The sequence below is a fragment of the Oratosquilla oratoria genome, chromosome 17 (genome assembly GCF_046742065.1).
Source record: "Oratosquilla oratoria isolate Oo_2021 chromosome 17, ASM4674206v1, whole genome shotgun sequence".
Lineage (NCBI taxonomy): Eukaryota > Metazoa > Arthropoda > Malacostraca > Stomatopoda > Squillidae > Oratosquilla > Oratosquilla oratoria.
In genome coordinates, this window is record NC_134793.1 from 44,082,550 (window position 1) to 44,092,549 (window position 10,000).

At 39.2% G+C, this 10,000-nt stretch overlaps 1 protein-coding gene and 1 pseudogene across 7 annotated transcripts in view; both read right to left on the minus strand.

Moving 5' to 3' along the window:
* Positions 1–10,000, minus strand: part of Nmdar2 (glutamate ionotropic receptor NMDA type subunit 2) — a 671,980-nt gene that overhangs the window by 521,832 nt on the left and 140,148 nt on the right. The window lies entirely within an intron of this gene.
* LOC143034200 (modulator of smoothened protein pseudogene) lies at positions 4,311–5,097 on the minus strand (annotated as a pseudogene).

Consider the following 10,000-nt stretch of genomic DNA (forward strand, 5'->3'; position numbering starts at 1 on the left):
CAAAGGATTACAAAGGCGGAGCATGCCGACAGGAGACCTTTTGATCCATATCTAGGTCGGATGCGAAAAAAAATCATATTAATAATAAAATAATAAATAAAAACTATGATAATGTAAATAACAAATAAAATACATAAATAAATGCATAGGTATAGTTAAATAATAAACAAACAGGTAAATAGTAAATAATAATAAATTGACATATAACTAATAATAAATAAAAATCAGACAGACAAATGATAACAAAACAAAAACAAATAATATAAGATAAATTATAATCATTACAGCATCTTACTTAGGTATTTATCTAAATGATTCTTAAAGCTTTGAACTGAACTACATTGCACTACCTGTGCAGGAAGTTTATTCCATTCATTAACTACACGGTTGGCAAAGTTGTTTCTACCTACTTCCAAATTGAATCTATTTCCGGACAGTTTGAGACCATTGTTTCTTGTCTGATTCTCATTCAATGTAAAAATTTGGTCACTTTTGATGTCAATTCCCTTTAGAATTTTAAAGACCTGTATCAAGTCACCTCTGAGTCTACGCTTTTTTAGGGAAAACAGATTCATATGTTTTAGTCGATTTTCGTATGATTTATTTTTTATATCTGGAATCAGTTTTGTGGCTCGCCGTTGTACTCTTTCCAATCTGTCAATGTCTTTAATGAGATTCGGTGACCATACGGAAACAGCATATTCCAAATGTGGACGAACTAACGATTTATATAGCTTGTTAATGAGTGATGGACTTTTGAAATCAAAAGATCGCGCAATCAGTCCTAGAATCTTATTTGCTTTCTCAGAGGCTGAAATACACTGCTTGGATGATTTGAGGTCGTTACTGATAATTACGCCGAGATCTTTTTCACTATCCACTTTTGTTAACGAATTTCCAAATAACTTGTAATCGTACTTACTGTTATTTTTACCTATGTGCATTACCTTGCATTTACTTGTGTTAAATTTCATTAGCCACTTTTCAGACCATTGCTGTAATTGATCTAAATCTTCTTGAATATCTAATTGGTTTGAGTGATCATTTGCCACTCCGCACAGTTTTGTATCATCAGCAAATTTGGAAACAGTAGATTTTAGTCCATGGTCTATATCATTTATATATACTATGAATAGAAGTGGCCCAAGAACGGAACCCTGAGGAACTCCACTTGCAACACTTTTCCATCCAGAAGTTTGTCCATTTAAAACAACTCTCTGTTTTCGATCATTCAACCAATTACTAGTCCAACCTAATAGGCTACCACTTATTCCATGCAAAGCTAATTTAGTAAGTAGTCTTTCGTGTGGGACGGTATCAAAAGCATGTATCAACAATAAAAATAGAAAATAAACAATGAAATACAAACAGATACTAGATAGAAAAAATATGATTTGGTATAAAGAAGTGTTTGAAGTACTAAACTACACATTTCATTTCGTTTTTACAGACGAAGAGACCTCAGGAAAATAACATAAATGATTAATAATAAGTAGGTAAAGAGCCAGGAGCCACATACATAGTATGGCCTAGAGTCGTAATCTTTTCCTTATGAGCTTTGGAGACTCTTAGGACAGGTAACAGTCGCTGCTGGGAATCGGAGAGGAGTGCGGGATTCGAACATATGAAACTAAGGAACCTGACACTATTTCGTGATGGGTGGTGAAGGACAAAGTCACCCCCCCAAAAAAAAAGGCAACGTACGGAAACTACTTGGATAATGAAAAAGTCCTTCACAACGAAAACTAGCTGACAGTCCTCATACAAAGAAGGCCCACTTCATTACAGACCTGTGCACTGGTGGCGTAACTGAAGCGTGCTGGTCTTGCTTAGTTGTGGGTTCGAATCCCGCATTCCTCTCTGACTCCCAGCGGTGACTCTTACCTTCCCCAACAATCCAAGTGCGATGGGCAAAGGGGGTGGCTTCGGCCGAAGGCACGCGCCTCCTGGAGTAGATTCCTTACCTCCCTTCTAAATATTATGTAAAACGCTGGGGAAAGTACCGAAAGAAAAGAAGAGGAAATATCGACAGGTATCAGGAAAAAGCATTTAGACAACATAAAAATTCAGAATCCTGCATGAGACCATAATGCCTATGCTATTTAGTTTCATGCCCATTACCACCTGTTATCCCTATCCATAAAGTTATCTAATCTTCTCTTAAAAGAACCAATAGTTTTAGTGCTCTCTAACTACATGGTCACTCAATCTATTCCATTCGTTAACCACTCTATTGATAAACCAGATCTTGCCTATTTCCTTCTTAAACATAAATTTGCCCAACTTAAAGTCATTACTACGAGTCCTGCCCTGCTGTCTTAATATGATGACCTTGCCTGCATCACCCTTGTTAAAGCCCTTGACACATTCGAATACCTCTACTAGATCACCCCGCTCTTACGTCTTTCCAGAAATTGTACGTCGCTGGTCTACTTAGATATTGCGAAAGTTGTAAGATCCTCTTTAGAGAGAGAAGGATAAGTGAGGTGCATATACCTGGATCAGCAGAAAGCTCTTAACAAGATACCACATAAGAGGATAAAGCAAAAGTTTAATGGGAAAAGGCGGAATAGGAGAGAGACTACCGGCGTTGATTCAATGCGAGCGCCTCTCAACGCCTTCCGTGCCGGTTTGCACTTTTCATTATACCCTACCGCCCGTCGTCATGCGATTTTATTCATCTCAGTGGCACCCCTCTTCGGTAGTGAACAGCCCACCTCGAGTGACTCCGTCCGTAACACTGCACATTATCGACACACGATTTTTTCCGTACCTACAGCGCTTGTGTTATCTGTCATAGCCCAGGCACACAACCTTTGAGACCAATTTCAGATCTCTGATAACAGGGTCTATGTCTGGTTCTCAACCTGTGGGTCATGAACCACTGCTGGACCACAAAGGTAGCTTCAAACTAGCGATTCTACTCACTGTTGAAGTCGTGGTCACCAGAAGGCTTATAAACAGAAATACATAAGTACAGCCATTCCCCTACTTACGATTCTTCGAAGTTACGATGGGTTATGGCAAGTAAAAAAAAATCCCTAGATTTTCATTTCCCGGGGTGGCGCACATGGGTTATCTATCCTTTAGAAAGATTACGTTCATTTATGATGATTGCTATAGTGTGTGTTGTATTAGTTATATTCGCAACGCGGCCACCACTTCTATCTGTGCCGCCGTCACCCCGGTCTGTGGGCCTACTCCCCATTTCCGACTTACGATGAGTTTCTCGGAACAGAACCCCATCGTAAGACGAGGAGTACTTGTACCAAAGACACGAGTATAAAGGCTGAGAACCCCTTCTGCGTGATGGTCACACACAACCTCTAGACTGACTTCAAATCTCTGAAATCGTGGCCCATGTGTGATATCCAAGTTTCAGACGGCGAACACTTTTCCTGGGGTAGTCACCACCCCCACCCCTACAAGCACAACTATCACTTCCGCCCGTTAGACTGCTCCCCTTCGGAGCACGCCAGCGGGAACATGGAGGACAACTGCACTCCCCCCCCCCCGGCCCTCCCCTCCTGTGATAAACACAATAAACACAATTTTCGAAACGACAACGGTGTTTGTGTGTATGCACCCGTGCAACACAGACACCAATGATAACGTGGGTGCGAACAGGCTAATTCGCTTTGACTGAAAATGATGAACCGCGGAGGCTACTTTGATGATGACATTTCTTTTTTTTTTCTTTTTTTTTGTGGGGGGGGGGGGAGCTAACGCCAGGCAGGAAGTTGACTCATCTCAGTTAACCTTTCCTTTTATTTTGGTTTATGTCAAACCATTATTCATTCATCTATTTATTCATTTATCTGTAAATCTAATTAAGTAATACTCCATTGAATTCTGAAAAGTTATCCAAACACATAATGCAATAAACTGATTTACATATTATAAGCGACCGAATATTGACTTGATTATGCTGTATGCTCTCGTCAGGGCTACGCTTGGGTATTCACGTATGCTCACTTCAGGGCGACTTGGCTTGCATCTGAGGACTCACGACTATCGAGCCGAGTTTAGAATAGGCCTTCACGTGTGCAGAATGCAAACTAAAGATTCTGATGACTTCTTAGGATCATTTCACATGTATCGACTTTTGGCCGTGCACCGTCCACGACCTTATGTCGTATTCTCCAATAACCTTGGGTTTCTATGGACGCCTCCAAACGTGGTCGTTGTAACGTGCGAAAGCGTATATAGACATCCATGGTTGCACGACGTCGTGTCGTGAACAGCGCACAGCGAAAAGTCGATACGTGTGAAACGAGCCCTGTTTTGTGCCTTTACAAACAAAGGCGGAGCACGCCGACAGGAGACCTTTTGGTCCATATCTATGTCGGAGGCAAAAAAAAAAATCATAATAATAATAAAACAACAAACAAAAACTATAATAATGTAAATAACAAATAAAATACATAAATAAATGCATGGACCACAAGGTCTCTAGTTGGCATGCTTTGCCACTATAATGACCTCCCTTTGGTCCTATGCCAGGCCAGTAAATCAAACCTGCTCAGTACTAAATGATTGGATGACCCTTTTCATGCAGAAAACTGCCCTCCAATATTTAGTACTGCAATTTAAAAATGGGGAAGACAGACTTTCCCAGCAAAAAGTTCAGATACAACTGTAATCCATAGAGCCAGGACGAAAAAGATGTAGGAGTAGCCAACCTGGAAACTGTTGGGGAGCTGGTATGGTTCTCCACCTATCTCTTCTGCATGGAAACCCATTGGAAACACCACAGCAGCAAGACAGAAGAGAAACATTGCAGTGAAGCCAACCCATCGAGCATAGGCCATAACATGGATATTCAACTGGCACAGGGAAAGTGTGAGGAGGAAGATAGTGGCCGTTACACAGACACACCCAACAAGCACACAACCCAGTGTCATCAGCCAAGCTCCACCCAGCGTTGGGGAATAACACACCTTTGTCTGATACAATCCAGTCTGGCATTGCTAGGCTAACAATGGCGAAAATATCGGCTGCCAAGAACAGCGCGCCGGATATTATTGTTAGTTTATCCATTTTGGCCTGTTAATCAACCATTTCCAGTCCTCTAGGAATTCTTATATTAACGCCCCTAAACACACGCCCTCAAAATGACACCGATTTCGTGGAACGCAGCCAAGAAGGAAATGATATGAAAATATATATAATAAAAAATAAAAAGATAAGATATAATTAAAAGCGACAAGAAGCGTCAGCACTGGTCATGTCTGATTGGAAGTGGCATTGTATCAAATAACTGTCCCTCCCTCCCTCATACACCCATTCCCTCCTCCACTCCCACTCCCCTTTCCCCTCTCCCTCCACCATTCTCCAATGACGTCACGCACGCTGTCCTCCGCAGGCTATCAATTATGAGTGTGACTGTGTGTATGCGTATTCATGTGTATGATTGAATGTGGGTGTGTTTGTGTAATGTGCGCATATGTGTATTCGTACGCGCGGGCGCGCCCGTGTGTGTGTAATGTGTGCATTTGTGTATTCGTGCGTGTTTATGTGTTTGTATGTGCATCTGTGTTTGTATGTATGATACATATATACATATGCAAATACAAAAAAAAATCCTTTTTCCCCATTGTAATGGGGTAAATGATTCAGAGTATATACCCATCCTTCACTCATCCAAAACCCATTTGACGTCTCTTTCCCCATAGCTCCTCCCCTTCCCCGCCCACTGCTCGGGTGAGATGCAGTGCAGCGAGGCACAGTAGCTCAACAGTAGGATGAGAAGCTAAATCCTGTTTACCACCACCGCTTCATTGCAATGACGAGCTTCCCCCCCCTCCTCACTCATTCGTGAAATTACAGAGCTGACTACAAGAAATATCTTCAATCTATGTCAATTTCCAATTTCTCATCCATTCACAACCATGTGTGTATATGTATATGTATATGTATATGTATATACATATATATATATATATATATATGTGTGTGTGTGTGTGTGTGTGTGTGTGTATGTGTGCGCGTATGTGTGCGTGTGTGTGTGTGTGTGTGTGTGTGTGTGTGTGTGTGTGTGTGTGTGTGTGTACGTATACATATGTATGTGGATAAGGAGGTAACGTAAACACGAGAAAATCGTTGATTTTTTATTACTGACGTTTCGACTCTTTGTCTCTTTCAAGGGAAACTACATTTGGAGGATAGATACACAGTTATATACTCGTACATGTCATGTGGGTTGTTTGTTCCTCCCTCTTTTTTCGTCTCCTCCAATCGTTGATCGTTAATGTTGCTGCTCGGAAAGCCCATTTGATGAATCCACCTCGGTTGTTATTGGATTTGTTTTTTATCAATTTCTGCAGCTTCTGTGATTTTTTTTATTTTCTTATTGAGCCCTTGGAGTAATATTCCTTTTATACTTTTCCATTCCGGTCGGTGTCCTGTTTTGTCTATGTGTATTACAAGTGAGTTACTAGTTCTGTGTGATCTGACGTCGTTTTTGTATTGTTGTGTCTGTTTTGTGATCCCTTGTCCGCTTTCGCTTTCGATTGGTCACATCAGATATATGGGATTTTGTACACGATGCTATTTTCATTCTTAATAGAATCTTTTGTTTTCAATGTTCCTGTTTTGCTTATTCTTTGTCCTGCGTTTGCGATTATTTGAATTTTGCTTTGCTCTAGGTATTTTATTATTTCAGTGATTGATGTGGAATTTGGAATTACTAAAATATTCATCTTATCTATTATTTTTTTATGTTACTCTTTTCATTATTTCTTGTGGTTACATTTGTGACTGTAAAATTAACCTTCTTGGATATTTTAATCTTTGAAATATTAAAAATATGTGTTTTATTTCGTCTTCTATATATTCTGTGCTACATAATCTGTAAGAGCATAAGAGGAATCCTAGGATGATACCTGATTTAATTCTTTCACTGTGTCCTCATTGGTAGTGGACGTTTTTTTTTTTTTTTTTTTTTTTTTTTTAATCAAAATCTGTTCTAATGATTATGTCTAAAAATTATAAGCACCCTCCTTGTTCTTCTTCTAGGGTGAACTTGGTTTTTGTATGAGCATTATCTAGTAAGCTGAGTTTGTTTTGGATGTTTGAGGTTTTGGGTGTTATGACTATTACGTTCATGTGGTGTGTCTACCTACTATTCTTTGTAAGCTGTCTACTTCAAATGTCTCTAAAAAGAGACATGCTGCTATTGCACTAAAAGGCGACCCCATAGGGAGACCATAGTGTTGCCTATATTCTTCTTGGTTGAATGTGAAAGGGTCGAAGTTAATGCAGAGAGAAATTATTAGTAAATAATCTGGTTCCGGAATGGGTAGTTCTTTGTCATCTAATCTGCCTACTATTGTTTTTATAGCATCTAGTGCTCCTTTTATTCAAACAATTGTGAAGAGCTGTAATACAGGGTGGGGTGCGGAAACCTCCCGATTTTATTCTAATTTTATACCTGTCACATAACATGGGAGATTTACTTTTGCACAGTTTTAAAAACAATATCTTTTAAATGTCCACCTCCATTGTCAATACACTGATTTAGACGATTTCGGAAGCTTTGGTCCACTCTCCCTAGCATGGTGAGCGGTATATTGGCTATTTCAGTGCGGATGGCATTCTGTAGGTCTTCCAGGGTCTGTGGACGGTCGTTATAAGATTTGAGATAAATCCACAGGAAATAATCACAGGGGGCTAAATCAGGCGAGCGTGCTGATTTCCCTGAGAGGAGACTTAAACTGGCCAGCGCGCTCGCCTGATTTAGCCCCTTGTGGTTATTTCCTGTGGGTTTATCTCAAATCCCTGGTTTATAACAACCGTCTACAGACCCTGGGAGACCTACAGAATGCCATCCGCACTGAAATAGCCAATATACCGCTCACCATGCTAGGAAGAGTAGAACAAAGCTTCCGAAATCGTCTGAATCAGTGTAGTGACAAAGGAGGTGGACATTTCAAAGATATTGCTTTTAAAACTGTGTAAAAGCAAATCTCCCATGTTGCGTGACAGGCATAAAATTAGAATAAAGAATTGTGAAGTGTAAACAGTTTATTACTTAATCCTCAAATCGGGAAGTTTCCGCGCCCCACCCTGTATATCAAGGCTGTATATTTTCTTGTCTTTAAACTGTATATCTTTTAACTTTTTTATATCTCCTAAATTCTTTAGATGGGTTCCACTTATTGATCTTAACATTTTTGAGTGTGAACGGTTCGGCTAGCTGTCTAGCTAATCTATGTGGTACGCTACTGATTCCGAATGTTATGGTTCTCATTTGGGATGCCTAGTTTATGCACTTTCGGGATTCCACGTATCTGAGGGGGGCGGGGGGCTTCTTCGAATAAACGCAGCAACTTCTTTCCTCTTTCGGTTTTCTTCGATATTTTCCTAACTTTCACATCTAATGTGCTTGTTTTTCTGTTGTCGTTTCTTTTCGTATATTGTAGTGTCGTTTTCCTGGCGTGTTCTAGAATTAAAATACTAGTATTTTAATTCATCGAACCATCAAGGAGGGTTTATCAATTTAGCTAAACAAACTAGTATTTTAAATCTAGAACACGCCAGAAAAACGACCTTTCCCAAGTATCCGAAAAGATAATTAAGTTTAGTACATAAACTTCAATTACAGTTTTCCGTACACTCTCTGAAGAAGTTCTACGCGAACGAAACGTTAGTGTGTTTAGGGTTCCAAGCCTTCCCTGTTTTTATGTTCTCCATCATCCAAATAATATATATATATATATATATATATATATATATGTGTGTGTGTGTGTGTGTGTGTGTGTGTGTGTGTGTGTGTGTGTGTGTGTGTGTGTGTGCAAACTGAGTTAAACACCACAGCATTGTCGCAATTATTAATTTTCTTTCTAATGTTTTCAGTTGTCCTCAATACAGTTCTGAGTTTGGGAGGATGAACTTACAGTTGTTGTGAGAAAAATAAATAAATAATAATAATAATAATTAATGATTAAAATTACTTTCTAATTAATAAAACGAAAATATTCATAATACAAATTTATTATTAAACATGGAGCTTTATACCACCATATTTTATATTTAGGCCATCATATTTTCGTACAAATCGTTTTCGTAGCAATATTCGTAGAAGGAAAAGTAAAGAAAGCAAAAAATATCTCTCTTCTAGGACAGAACCCCCCCCCCCCTTAACGGTAAAAATGTTCAATTCCTGGATACGGGTATGGTCAGCTGTTTATTCATTTATACTTTAAAAAACTGTAACCATCTATACCTCGCCCATAGTCTTTCTGATGTGCTTATCGAATGTCAAATTATATCTATGACCAATAATACAGGATCCTTTTCTTTCTCCCTCGTAATTGTTTCCTTTCCCATTGAATAAATCACTGGTCTCACTGTAATTTCCTTCATTTCTAACAATGCATTATTTGGCAATGAAATTAATTTCCCAAAATTTGGCTCCAGTCATATTACATTCGGTCTTGATTTAATTGTAACAGCTTGCAGTCTTATTTATCTTCTATTATCCTCGAGATCTTTGTATCATTAGTAGTTTTTTTCAAAGAGTGTGTAAGTTAAGGTGACTATGCCTATCTTCTTATGGTAAATTTCTACTCGTAATTCCTTGTATCATTTTTGTCATTCTCCTCCGTACTGCTTCTATAAAAACATAAAAATAAGGAGAGACTGCAAGAGATCATAAGGCCTACACTAGGCAGTTCCATGCCCTTTACCACTTGTCATTCCTTTCCATAAAGTTATCTTCTCTTCTCTTCAAACAACTAGTTGTTTCAGCGCTCACTACATGGTCACTAAATATGTTCCACTCGTTAATCATTCTGTTGTGTAGCTTGTCATTCCTTCCATCATAGTCTTTGCATAAGTCAAGATCTTTACAGGTGCCAGCTGGTGACTTTATGGGACTGTGCTAATTACTCCCCTCAATCTTGACAAATTATCCCACACTACAATTCTCATAAGAACATAAGAATGGGGGGAAGACTGCAAAATACCATAAGGCTTACACTAGGCAGTTCCATGTCCC